General features: G+C 40.3%; 1 long non-coding RNA gene across 1 annotated transcript in view; it reads right to left on the reverse strand.

The window, feature by feature from the left end:
* Positions 1 to 2,997: 2,997 nt before the first annotated feature.
* Positions 2,998 to 13,316, reverse strand: part of LOC141075540 (uncharacterized) — a 36,769-nt gene continuing 26,450 nt past the window's right edge. The window contains exons 2-4 of the long non-coding RNA XR_012227293.1: positions 5,384 to 5,447; positions 5,222 to 5,277; positions 2,998 to 5,113 (exon numbers count right to left, since the gene is read on the reverse strand). This is a non-coding gene — a long non-coding RNA (uncharacterized lncRNA). The remainder of the gene's footprint in view (positions 5,114 to 5,221; positions 5,278 to 5,383; positions 5,448 to 13,316) is intronic.

Below are 13,316 nucleotides of genomic sequence, written 5' to 3' on the forward strand. Positions count from 1 at the left end.
AATATAGCTGAAATGAAGATATAACAGAAAACTCATAATAGTAAATTTGCAGAAAGTGAAATTTCAAGAATATCCAGTCTAACTCGTTTCACACTTGCTTCAGGACAAAAAAGAACAATTTTAATAGTTATACCTGGGTCTCATCAGTTCACTAGGAATTGTAGTTGTTTCTAGAACAGATATCCTCTTAGTCCTTACCAATCAGTACAAATCCCACTCTTAAGCTGACTGGCCTGTCTTTGGGGGCTCTAAAAGCTTATTGCTCTACCTGTATACACACCAGGTCACTTTACTTCTTTCTCTATATTCCATTCCAAATGTGTAAGTGACTACCTGATGAAGCTGCTTGAGAGAATGCCAAGGGGTGTAAAGTTGTCATCAAATTAAAAGGTTGGGGGCTACTTTGAGGAATCTCAGACACATATTCAGGTTTGTTTCACACATCAAGGGTGAACTTATCATTGGTGCAGCCCAAGAGGTTAGGGGCCCATTACGCCTCCAAACCAGGTGGAATTGTGCATTATGATGAGCTATTGGGCTTCAAAGGGCCTATATATTATTCTTGCACAAGCACCCTTTTTTGTCTGCGTCCAGTGTCCCCTAATGTCACACATGTTTCCTTACTCCTTGTTTCCATATGTGTTCCTTTATGGTGTTGCTGCCTTCAGTCTGAATTTACAATGTGCATATTCCAGTAATAACAAGGAAATCCATTGCATGAAGAAGTGAGTCCAAACTTTTGGCTGTTACTGTATTTCTGTCTTTCATTCTATCTAGATATTGCTATAGTTAATTTGTTATGGATAAGATTTAAAATAATGTCAAGATTTCAAGTATTAAATGGCTTTGTGTAAAATGTGAAATCTGTTTAATCTATTTATTTACCTAGTTGGTTTCAGAGCGAACCATCTGTATCAAAAATACCAACAGATCGTATATGACGAAAATTCTTAGCTGCATTCTATGTAGGGCATATTTTATATATAGATCAGGCATGTTGAGAAAAAATAGTTAATGGGGTAAAAAAATTTTGAAAGTTTTAAATAGTATAAAACATTCAAAACATTGCATTGTAGATTCATAACAACTAGATGACAATGTGGGAATGTAAATTTAAGTTATTTGTTACAAGCTTATAAGAAGCTTCAAAATTGGAGTTCACGCTCTCTAAGAAGAAAGGGATTGTCTTCTGAAAATAAGTTATCTCCTTTCCACAGAAAAAGTCAATATGCACTTTTCCAAATTATTATGTACAACAGAGTTTCCAAACATTTTATAGGATAAAAAGAACTGAAAATGTTAATTTGTTCTATTTGCAGCACTAAGAGGTCACATTTTCTTAAATTAAAAGATTTTTCAATCAAAAACATCTTAACAGGCCAAGTTACATGTTAAAATACTTATATATTAAAATAGGACTTCCTATACTTTGAGGTTCGCGGGACTCCAGAAGCACAAGCAATTCAAATACCTGTTTGCTGCTCTATAATGGTATTTTAGCTGCTGCTGTATCAATCCAATGAATTTGTCTATCAGAAATCTTGGCCAACATCAGGATGCAAACCAGTGTTGCATGCACCGCAGCATTCAGTAATGAAAGCAGTGTATGCACATTCGCAGCCTTGGGCCCAGGCAGTGCATTCCCAGGGGTTGGAGCAAGTGATGTCATGGGCCCAAGGTTCTCCACCCCTGTTCTAAACTTTTGTAACATAATTCTATACAGTAAAGTCACAACCAAACAGAGACGGAAATTATTATTTATTTTTAACAATATTTTGCACTTAACCCCTTAATGTCTATGGACGTGCAGAGTCCGTCATGGCAGGAGGTAACTTCCCGGACCATGACGGACTCTGCACATCCTGCCTTTGAACTGTCACTGCGTGTAAACACGCAGTTTCAGTTCAGTGCCGACAGCTGTCTATGACAGCTGAGAGGCACAGCAAGGGGGGCAGGGACCCTTGCACTCGGTCCCTGCACCCACAGCGCTGTGATTGGTCAGTCAATCTGACAGACCAAACACAGCAGCGATGAGCAGGAGAGGCTGAAATTTGAGCCTCTCCTGCCCTATATCAGTGTAGGAGCTCACCGCTGCAGTGGCTGAGCATCCTGCACTGACAGCTAGGAGCTGAGCCCCCACCGCCCCTGGCTGTTAACCCCCCTCACTGCTACGATCGAGCGTGATCACAGCGTTCAGAGGGGGAGGCAGAGGGTAGGGGGCTCCCTCTGCCTCAGGTCGGCGTCCCCGTGATATAATCATGGGGCCTGACCTGTGCCATGATGACCCAGAGATGTCATGACAACCTCTGGGTCATTTACCTACTGAAAGCTGGTGAGACCATGCACACAGCAAGGTGTCACCAGCTTTCAGCATTGGTATAATGCATTACAATGCTAGAGCATTGCAATGTATTATACCTAAGCGAAAGTGAAAGTCCCATAAAGGGACAAGGTAAAAAAAAAAACATTTTTTAAAAAAATATGTAAAAAAAATATAAAAAAATAATAATTAAAAAATTCCCTAAAAAATCCCCTAAAAATTACTCATTTTTATGTAAAAATAAATAAAATAAACAAAAACATACACATGTTTGGTATCGCCACGTCTGTAAAAATCCCATCTATAAAAGTGTCACCCTAGTTAACCCCTGCAGTGAACGCCGTAAAAAAAACCAAAAAAGTAGCAAATTATACTTTTCCAAGCGGTATCATCATAACACACGATCAAAAAAACGGATATAAATAAACATGGTACCGCTGAAAACGACATCTTGTCCCGCAAAAAAACGAGCTGCCATACAGCATCATCAGCAAAAAAATAAAAAAGTTAGAGCTCGTAGAATAAAGTGATGCAAAAATATTTTTTCTATAAAAGTTTTTATTGTGTAAAAAACAACAAAACATAAAAAAAGATATAAATGAGGTATCGCTTTAATCGTAGTGACCCAAGAATAAAGCTGCCTTACTAATTTTACCACATGCGGAACGGAGGGGAAAAAATGCATTCCTAAATTGCTGGTTTTTGTTCATTCAAAAAATGAACAGAAAAATCAGAATAAAAAGCGATCAAAAAACGTTATGTGCCCGAAAATGGTACCAATAAAAACGTCAGCTCTTCCCGCAAAAATCAAGCCTGCACATGACTCTGTCGGCCAAAATATGGAAAATTATAGCTCTTTAAAGATCATTTTTGTGGAAAAAAATATGAATGTTTAATTTTCACAGCTCTGCGTTATACACTTCTGTGAAGCACTTGGGGGTTCAAAGTGTTCACCACACATCTAGATAAGCTCCATGGGGGGTCTAGTTTCCAAAATGGTGTCACTTGTGGGGGCTTTCTACTGTTTTAGCACATCAGGGGTTCTGCAAACGCAACATGACGCCCGTAGAACATTCCATCAAAGTCTGCATTCCAAAACGATGCTCCTTCCCTTCTGAGCTCAGCCATGCACCCAAACAGTGGATGCACCCCACATATGGGGTATCAGCGTACTTAGGACAAATTGCAACACAACTGTTGGGGTCCTATTTCTCCTGTTACCCTTGGGAAAATAGAAGTTTGGGGGCAAAAAGATCATTTTTGTGGAAAAAAGATTTTTTTATTTTCACGGCTCTACGTTATAAACTTCTGTGAAGCACTTGGGGGTTCAAAGTGCTCAACACACATCTAGATAAGCTCCTTGGGGGGTCTAGTTTCCAAAATGGGGTCACTTGTGGGAGGTTTCCACTGTTTAGGCACATCAGGGGCTCTCCAAATGCGACATGGCTTCCGATCTCAATTCCAGCCAAAAAAGTCAAATGGCACTCGTTCCCTTCCGAGCTCTGTCATGCACCCAAATAGTAATTTACCCCCACATATAGGGTATCAATGTACTCAGGACAAATTGCACAACAACTTTTGGGGTCCTATTTCCCTTGAGAAAATAAAAATTGGGGGTGAAAAGATCATTTTTGTGGAAAAAATATGATTTTTTATTTTTACGGCTCTACGTTATAACCTTCTGTGAAGCCCTTTGGGGTTCAAAGTGCTCAACACACATTTAGATAAGTTCCTTGGGGCGTCTAGTTTCCAAAATGGGGTCATTTATGGGGGGTTTCCACTGTTTAGGTACATCAGGGGCTCTCCAAACGCGACATAGTGTCCGCTCTTGTTTCCAGCCAATTTGACATTCAAAATCTCAAATGATGCTTCTTCCCTTCTGAGCACTGCCATACGCCTAAAGATTGGTCTTCCTCCACACATGGGGTATAGGTGTACTCAGGAGAAATTGCACAACAAATATTGTAATTCATTTTCTCCTGATGCCTTTGACAAAGTAAAAAAAATTGTGTCCAAATAAAAATTTTTGGGAAAAAAGTTAAATGTTCATTTTTTCCTTCCACATTGCTTCAATTCTTGTGAAGTACCTAAACAGTTAATAAACTTCTTGAATGTGGTTTTCAACACCTTGAGGGGTGCAGTTTTTAGAATGGTGTCACTTTTGGGTATTTTCTGTTATATTGACCCCCCAAACTCACTTCAAATGTGAGGTGGTCCCTAAAAAAATGGTTTTGTAAATTTTGTTGGAAAAATGAGAAATTGCTGGTCAACTTCCAACCCTTATAACTTCCTAAAAAAAAAAAAATTTGGTTCCAAAATTGTGCTGATGTAAAGTAGACATGTGGGAAATGTTATTTATTAACTATTTTTTGTAACATATGCTCTGATTTAAGGGCATAAAAATTAAAAGTTTGAAAATTGCAAAATTTTAACAATTTTCGCCATATTTCCATTTTTTTCATAAATAAACGCAAGTCATATCGAAGAAATTTTACCACTAACATGAAGTACAATACGTCACGAAAAAACAATGTCAGAATCAGCGGGATCCGTTGAAGCGTTCCAGAGTTAAAACCATATAAAGTGACAGTGGTCCGATTTCAAAATTAAGGCCTGGTCTTTAACATACAAAATGGCTTGGTCGTTAAAGGGTTAATAGAATATATGACAACATCATAGTCTGAGGCTGCAGTTGATAACAGGATTACTGCATGCGATGGTATCAGTGTCCCCTCAAAGCAGGTGAGAAATCTGTGAATCATGATGGAAATGGCCTGTATCTTCTGTAGATTTCTGTAAAGAGAAGATGACAAGTTATTACGTCAGATCAATTGATTCCTAATAAAAAGTAAATACAAATGAGTTGGAGACTAAAGAAAGAAAATTCTAATATCTACCTACATGATGTACAGGATGTTCTAATCTAAGATGTCAATGTTCTCCAGACTTGGACCTTCCTTTTACAAAAAGGAGAAAACAATAATTAATTCTATGTTACATGTAATACTAATAATGTTACATGGGGCGAAGGGAGAAGAAGTAATGGTAGATAACTTAACTTACCATCTGATGTTTTTGGGGTGTTCCTGATCATAGACCTTCATGCTTGGTGAAATGTTGACCAAAGCTAATGGTAAATTAAAGACAGATCAGAATAGCAGAAAAATAAAAGATTTTTTTCCTGCCTCAAAATACTATAGATTTCTTTGAAAAAAACAGAACATGATATTACATCACATGAATAGATTTCTAAAAAAAAAAAAAATAAATACTAATGAGCTGGGTGCAAGCCTTCCAGGCATAATATACCAAACCTCAAAAATAGTCCTCAAGATGAAAGCAGCACACCAAAAGAAATCCAGTCAAAATGCTATTCAGTAGCCCATCTGGCTAGTTGCCCATCTGGCTGTATGGGCAACTAGCCAGATGGGCTAATAAATAGCACTTGGACTGGATTTCTTTTGGTGTGCTGCTTTCATCTTGAGGACTATATATATATATATATATATATATATATCTCATGAGACAGTGGGAATGAGAGATGACTTACCACTTACCATCTGGCGTTTCTTTAGGTTACCATCTGCTAATAGCTAGATGTTGACCACAGCTGATGGTAACCTAAAGAAATACCAGAACAGTGGGAAGACAAAGGTGATTTTTTTTACAGTCTTCAAAATAATGCAGATTAAATTGAGAGATTATTACATGACCGATAAATTCATAGCAAAAAGTTAACAAGCAGCTGGAAAATAAAATAAAACAAATTCTAATATCTACTTACATGAAGTACAAGTCATTTTGATCTAATTCCTTAATGTTTTCCAGACTTGGACATCCTTTTTACAAAACTGAGAAACCAATTCATTGTACAGTATGTTACATGTAATATAGAGTTGAAACCAGAAGTTTACATACACTATATAAAAAGACACATCTGCATGTTTTTCTCATTATCTGACATGAAATCAGAATAAACCTTTCCTGTTTTAGGTAAATTAGGATTACCATAATTATTAATATTTGCCAAATGCCAGAATAATGAGAAAGAATATTTTAAGGCATTTTTATTACTTACTGCAAAGTCAAAAGTTTACATACATTTCATTAGTATTTGGTATCATTCCCTTAACCCCTTCACGACCTATGACGCCTACGTAGGCGTCATGAAAAGCAGTGCCCAAACGACCTATGACGCCTACGTAGGCGTCATGCTATAAATAGCCCCCCTGCGGGTCGGGTGACCGGGGTCACTGAAAGGTCACCCGACCCGCACACAAAGGACCCTTCAGAGTTAACACCTGGGGGTGTGGCTTAGCCCCCACGTGCCTACGATCGCTCTGATTGGCTGTTAAAAGTGAAACTGCCAATCAGAGCGATTGTAATATTTCACCAATGAAAATTGGAAATAGCATCGGACATGGCTGGACACCGAGACCCGACCCCCCCACACCGACTGACGGCACCGATCGGCTGCCGCCACCTTCTGACGGCACCGATCGGCAGCCGCCATCATGATCTGCCCCCCCCACCTTCTCTCCGCCCCCCCAGCCCTCCGATCATCCCTTCTCACCCTCCGATCACCCCCTCACCCTCCTTTGTGCCTCCGATCTCCCGCTATCCGTCCCGGTGTCCTGCCGTCCAGCGTCATGGGCGCCGCCATCTTGCAAGATGGCGGGCGCATGCGCAGTGCGCCGAATCGAATCTGCAACGCTGCAGATTCATTCATTTATTTTGATCACTATGATAAACTTTCATAGTGATCAAAATAAATAAAAAGTAAATCACCGCCCCCTTTATCACCCCCATAGGTAGGGACAAATAATAAAATATATTTTTTTTTTTCCATTAGGGTTAGGTCCAGGGCTAGGGTTAGGGCTAGGGTTAGGGCTAGGGTTAGGGTTAGGGTTAGGGTTGGACTAAGGGTCAGGGTTGGACTAGGGGTTAGGGTTGGACTAGGGGTTAGGGTTGGACTAGGGGTTAGGGTTGGACTAGGGGTTAGGGTTGGACTAAGGGTTAGGGTTGGACTAAGGGTTAGGGTTGAATTTAGGGTTAGGGTTGAATTTAGGGTTAGGGTTGGAATTGGGATTAGGGTTGGGGTTGGGATTACGGTTAGGCTTGTGGTTAGGGTTAGAGTTGGGATTTCGTTAGGGGTGTGTTGGGATTAGGGTTGTGGTTAGGGTTATGATTAGGGTTGGGATTAGGGTTAGGGGTGTGTTGGCGTTAGGGTTGGAGATAGAATTGAGGGGTTTCCACTGTTTAGGCACATCAGGGGCTCTCCAAACGCGACATGGAGCCACCATTTATTCCAGCCAATTTTGCGTTCAAAAAGTCAAACGGTGCTCCATCCATTTCGAGCCCCGACGTGTGCCCAAACAGTGGTGTACCCCCACTTATGGGGTATCAGGGTACTCAGGAAAAATTGCACAACAACTTTAGGAGTCTAATTTCTCCTGTTACCCTTGGGAAAATAAAAAAATGGGGGCTAAAATAATTATTTTTGTGGAAAAAAAAGATTTTTTATTTTCACGGTTCTGCGTTATAAACTTCTGTGAAGCACTTGGGGGTTCAACGTGCTCATCACACATCTAGATAAGTTCCTTGGGGGGTCTAGTTTCCAAAATGGGGTCACTTGTGGGGGGTTTCCACTGTTTAGGTACATCAGGGGCTCTGCAAACGTAACATGACGCCCACAGACCATTCCATCAAGTCGGCATTTCAAAACGTCACTACTTCCATTCCGAGCCCCAACGTGTCCCCGAACAGTGGTCCCCCCCATATATGGGGTACCAGCGTACTCAGGACAAACTGGACAACAACTTTTGGTGTCCAATTTATCCTGTTACCCTTGTGAAAATAAAAAATAGTGGGCTAAAAATCACTTTTTGAGGAAAAAAAAATATTTTTTTATTTTCACAGCTCTGCGTTATAAACTTCTGTGAAGCACTTGGGGGTTCAACGTGCTCACCACACATCTAGATAAGTTCCTTGGGGGGTCTAGTTTCCAAAATGGGGTCACTTGTGGGGGTTTCCACTGTTTAGGTACATCAGGAGCTCTGCAAACGTAACATGACGCCCACAGACCATTCCATCAAGTCGGCATTTCAAAGCATCACTACTTCCCTTCCGAGCCCCAACGTGTGCCCAAACAGTGGTCCCCCCCCATATATGGGGTACCAGCGTACTCAGGACAACCTGGACAACAACTTTTGGGGTCCAATTTATCCTGTTACCCTTGTGAACATAAAAAATAGTGGGCTAAAAATCACTTTTTGAGGAAAAAAAAATATTTTTTTATTTTCACAGCTCTGCGTTCTGAACTTCTGTGAAGCACTTGGGGGTTCAAAGTGCTGACCTCACATCTAGATTAGTTCCTTAGGTGATATAGTTTCCAAAATGGGGTCACTTGTGGGGGGTTTCCACTGTTTAGGTACATCAGGGGCTCTGCAAATGTAGCATTACGCCCACAGACCATTCCATCAAGTCTTCATTTCAAAGCGTCACTACTTCCCTTCCGAGCCCCAACGTGTGCCCAAACAGTGGTCCCCCCCACTTATGGGGTACCAGCGTACTCAGGACACACTGGACAACAACTTTTGGGGTCCAATTTATCCTGTTACCCTTGTGAAAATAAAAAATAGTGGACTAAAAATAATTTTTTGAGGAAAAAAAAATATTTTTTTATTTTCACGGCTCTGCGTTATAAACTTCTGTGAAGCACTTGGGGGTTCAACGTGCTCACCACACATCTATATTAGTTTCTTGGGTGATCTAGTTTCCAAAATGGGGTCATTTGTGGGGGGTTTCCACTGTTTAGGTACATCAGGGGCTCTGCAAACATAACATGACGCCCACAGACCATTCCATCAAGTCGGCATTTCAAAACGTCACTACTTCCCTTCTGAGCCCCAACGTGTGCCCAAACAGTGGTCCCCCCCACATATGTGGTACCAGCGTACTCAGGACAAGCTGGACAACAACTTTTGGGGTCCAATTTATCCTGTTACCTTTGTGAAAATAAAAAATAGCAGGCTAAAAATTTATTTTTTGAGGGAAAAAAAATATTTTTATTTTAACGGCTCTGCGTTATAAACTTCTGTGTAGCACCTGGGGGTTCAAAGTGCTCACTATGCATCTAGATAAGTTCCTTAGGGGGTCTAGTTTCCAAAATGGGGTCATTTGTGGGGGAGCTCCAAAGTTTACGCACACAGGGGCTCTGCAAACACAACATGGTGTCCGCTAACGATTGGAGCTAATTTTCCAATCAAAAAGTCAAATGACGCTCCTTCCCTTCCGGGCCTTGCGGTGCGCTCAAACAGTGGTTTTCCCCCACATATGGGGTACCAGTGTACTCAGGACAAACTGGACAACAACTTTTGGGATCCAATTTATCCTGTTACCCTTGGGAAAATAAAAAATAGCGGGCTAAAAAATCATTTTTGAGGAAAAAAAATTATTTTTTTATTTTCACTGCTCTGCGTTATAAACTTCTGTGAAGCACTTGGGGGTTCAAAGTGCTCACCACACATCTAGATAAGTTCCTTCGGGGGTCTAGTTTCCAAAATGGGGTCACTTGTGGGGGAGCTCCAATGTTTAGGCACACAGGGGCTCTCCAAATGCGACATGGTGTCCGCTAACGATTGGAGCTAATTTTCCAATCAAAAAGTCACATGGCGCTCCTTCCCTTCCGGGCCTTGCGGTGCGCCCAAACAGTGGTTTATGACCACATATGAGATATTGATGTACTCAGGAGAAATTGCCCAACAAATTTTAGGATCCATTTTATCCTGTTGCCCATGTGAAAATGAAAAAACTGAGGCCAAATAAAATTTTTGTGAAAAAAAAAGTACTTTTTTTTTTTACAGATCAATTTGTGAAGCACCTGGGGGTTCAAAGTGCATACTATGCATCTAGATAAGTTCTTTGGAGGGTCTAGTTTCCAAAATGGGCTCACTTGTGGGGGAGCTCCAATGTTTAGGCACACAGGTACTCTTAAAACAAGACATGGCAACCGCTAAACATTCAAGCATATTTTACATTCAAAAAGTAAAATGGCGCTCCTTGCCTTCTGAGCCCTGCCGTGCGCCCAAACAGTGGTTTATGACCACATATGAGGTATCAGTGTACTCAGGAGAAATTGCCCAACAAATTTTAGGATACATTTTATCCTGTTACCCATGTGAAAATGAAAAAACTGATGCTAAAATAAAATTTTGGTTGGAAAAATTAAAATGTCCATTTTTTCATTCCATGTTGCTTTAGTTCCTGTGAAGCACCTGAAGGGTTAATAATCTTCTTGAATATAGTTTTGAGTAGCTTGAGGGGTGCAGTTTTTAGAATGGTGACACTTTTGGGTATTTTCTGCCATATAGACCCCTCAAAGTGACTTCAAATGTGAGGTGGTCCCTAAAAAAAATGGTTTTGTAAATTTTGTTGTAAAAATGAGAAATTGCTGGTCAACTTTTAACCCTTATAACTTCCTAACGAAAAAAAATGTTGTTTCCAAAATTGTGCTGATGTAAAGTAGACATGTGGGAAATGTTATTTATTAACTATTTTGTGTCACATAACTCTCTGGTTTAACAGAATAAAAATACAAAATTTGAAAATTGCAAAATTTTCAAAATTTTTGCCAAATTTCCATTTTTTTCACAAATAAACGCAAAAATTATTGACCTAAATATACCACTATCATGAAGCCCAATATGTCACGAAAAAACAATCTCGGAATCGCTAGGATGCGTTGAAGCGTTCCTGAGTTATTACCTCATAAAGGGACATTGGTCAGAATTGCAAAAAATGGCCAGGTCATTAAGGTCAAAATAGGCTGGGTCATGAAGGGGTTAAACTGAATGACTTGGGTCAATCGTTTGGGATATCCTTCCACAAGCTTCTCACAAAAGTTGGCCGGAATTTGGGCCTATCTCTCCCAAAACTAGTGTAACTGATTCCGGATTGTAGGTCGCCTTGCTCGCACCTGCCTTTTCAGCTTTGCCCATAATTTTCATTAGGATTGAGATCAGGGCTTTGTGATGGCCACTCCAAAACTTTGACTTTGTTATCCTTAAGCCACTTGTTACCATTTTGGCAGTATGCTTCGGGTCATTGTCCTTCTGGAAGGCCCATTTCCACCCAAGTTTTAACTTCCTGGCTGATATCTTGAGGTGTTGCTTCAGTTTTGCCCATAATCTTCTTTTCTCATGATGCCATCTAATTTGTGAAGTACACCAGTCCCTCCTGCAGGAAAACAACCCAACAACATGATGCTACCAGCCCCGTGTTTCACAGTTGGGATGGTGTTCTTAGGCTTCCAAGCTTCTCCATTTTTCCTTCAAACGTAACAATGGTCATTATGCCCAAAAAGTTCAATTTTAGTTTCATCAGACCACAGGACATGTCTCCAAAAATTAAGGTCTTTGTTCCTGTGTGCATTTGCAAATGTTATTCTGGCTTTTTTGTGTTTCTTATGGAGTAATGACTTCTTCCTGGCAGTGTGGCCTACAAGTCCATGTTGATACACTACTCATTTCACTGTGGATATTAACATAATCTTACCAGCTTGCGCCACCATCTTCACAATGGCTTTTGCTTTTGTCCTTTGGTTGATATGCACATATCGGACCATAGTACGTTAATTTCTGGGACACAGAACACGTCTCCTTCCTGAGCGGTATGATGGCTGGACATTCCCATCTTGTTTGTACTTGCGCATAATTGTTTGCACAGATGAAAGAAGCACCTTCAGGTATCATGAAATTGTACCCAAGGATGAGCCAGACTTGTGCAATTCCACAATTCTCTTCCTGATATCTTGGCTGATTTCTTGAGACTTTCCCATGATGCTACACAGAGAAGCAGTGTGTTTCAGGTGTGCATTAAAATACATCCACAGGAGAAGCTCCCAAACACATGACATCAGCATATGGCCAGTCCAGAATTGCTTATAGGCATAGTAATCTTAGTGTAAGTAAACTTTTGACTTTGCAGTAAGTAATAAAACTGTCTTAAAATATTCTCTCTCTCTCTCTCTCATTTTTCTGGTATTTGGTAAATATTAATAATTATGGTAATCCTAATTAACCTAAAATGGGAAAAGTTTATTATGATTTAATGTCAGATACTGAGAAAAACATGTAGTGTGTGTAAACTTCTGGATTCAACTGTACATATCATAGGACAGAGGGATTGAGAGGTCACTTACCATCTCGTGTTTTTGGGATGTCCCTGTAGATAGCTTTTCATGCTAGATATTAACCAAAGCTGATGTTAAACTAAAGAGAGCAGAACAGCAGGAAGTTAAAGGTAATTTTTTAACAGCCCTCAGATTAATTTAGTTTTAATGTAGGCATGCCTCCTTTACCTGGATAAAAACTATTATTTGGGCACACGGCAGGGTTCGGAAGAGAAGGCGCGCCATTTGACTTTTGGAGGGCAAAATTTGGTGGAATCATTAGTAAACACCATGCCGCATAAAGAGCCCCCTAATGTGCCTAAACAGTGAAAACACCCCCACAAGTGACCCCATTTTGGAAACTATAGCCCTCAAGGAATGTATCTAGATGGGTAGTTAGCACTTTGAACCCACAGGCGATTCACAGAAGTTTATAACGCAGAGCTGCGAAAACAAAAAAACATTTTTCAGCACCAACTTTTTTATTTTCACAAAGGTAACAGGAGTAAATGGACCCCAAAATATGTTGTGCAATTTCTCCTGAGTATGCTGATACGCAATATGTCAGGGATAGCTACTGTTTTGGCGCACAGTGGGCCTCAGAAAGTAAGGATTGACATTTTGTAACGCAGAAAAAAAAATAACACAGGTAGTTGACTGATCAATTGACCCACAGAAGAGCCTTTTATAATGGCAAAGAAGCAGTCAGTCAAAAGCCATGCATGAGGTATTAGGGACTGGGCCAGCAGTTACAGCTTTGACTTACATTCGTGTAGTACTGGAGAGAAGAGCTGAGTGAAGCTTTCAAGGTTTCAAGGTTGAAAG

This window comes from Dendrobates tinctorius, unplaced genomic scaffold (genome assembly GCF_039654945.1).
Source record: "Dendrobates tinctorius isolate UK_male_01 unplaced genomic scaffold, ASM3965494v1 ptg000360l, whole genome shotgun sequence".
NCBI lineage: Eukaryota > Metazoa > Chordata > Amphibia > Anura > Dendrobatidae > Dendrobates > Dendrobates tinctorius.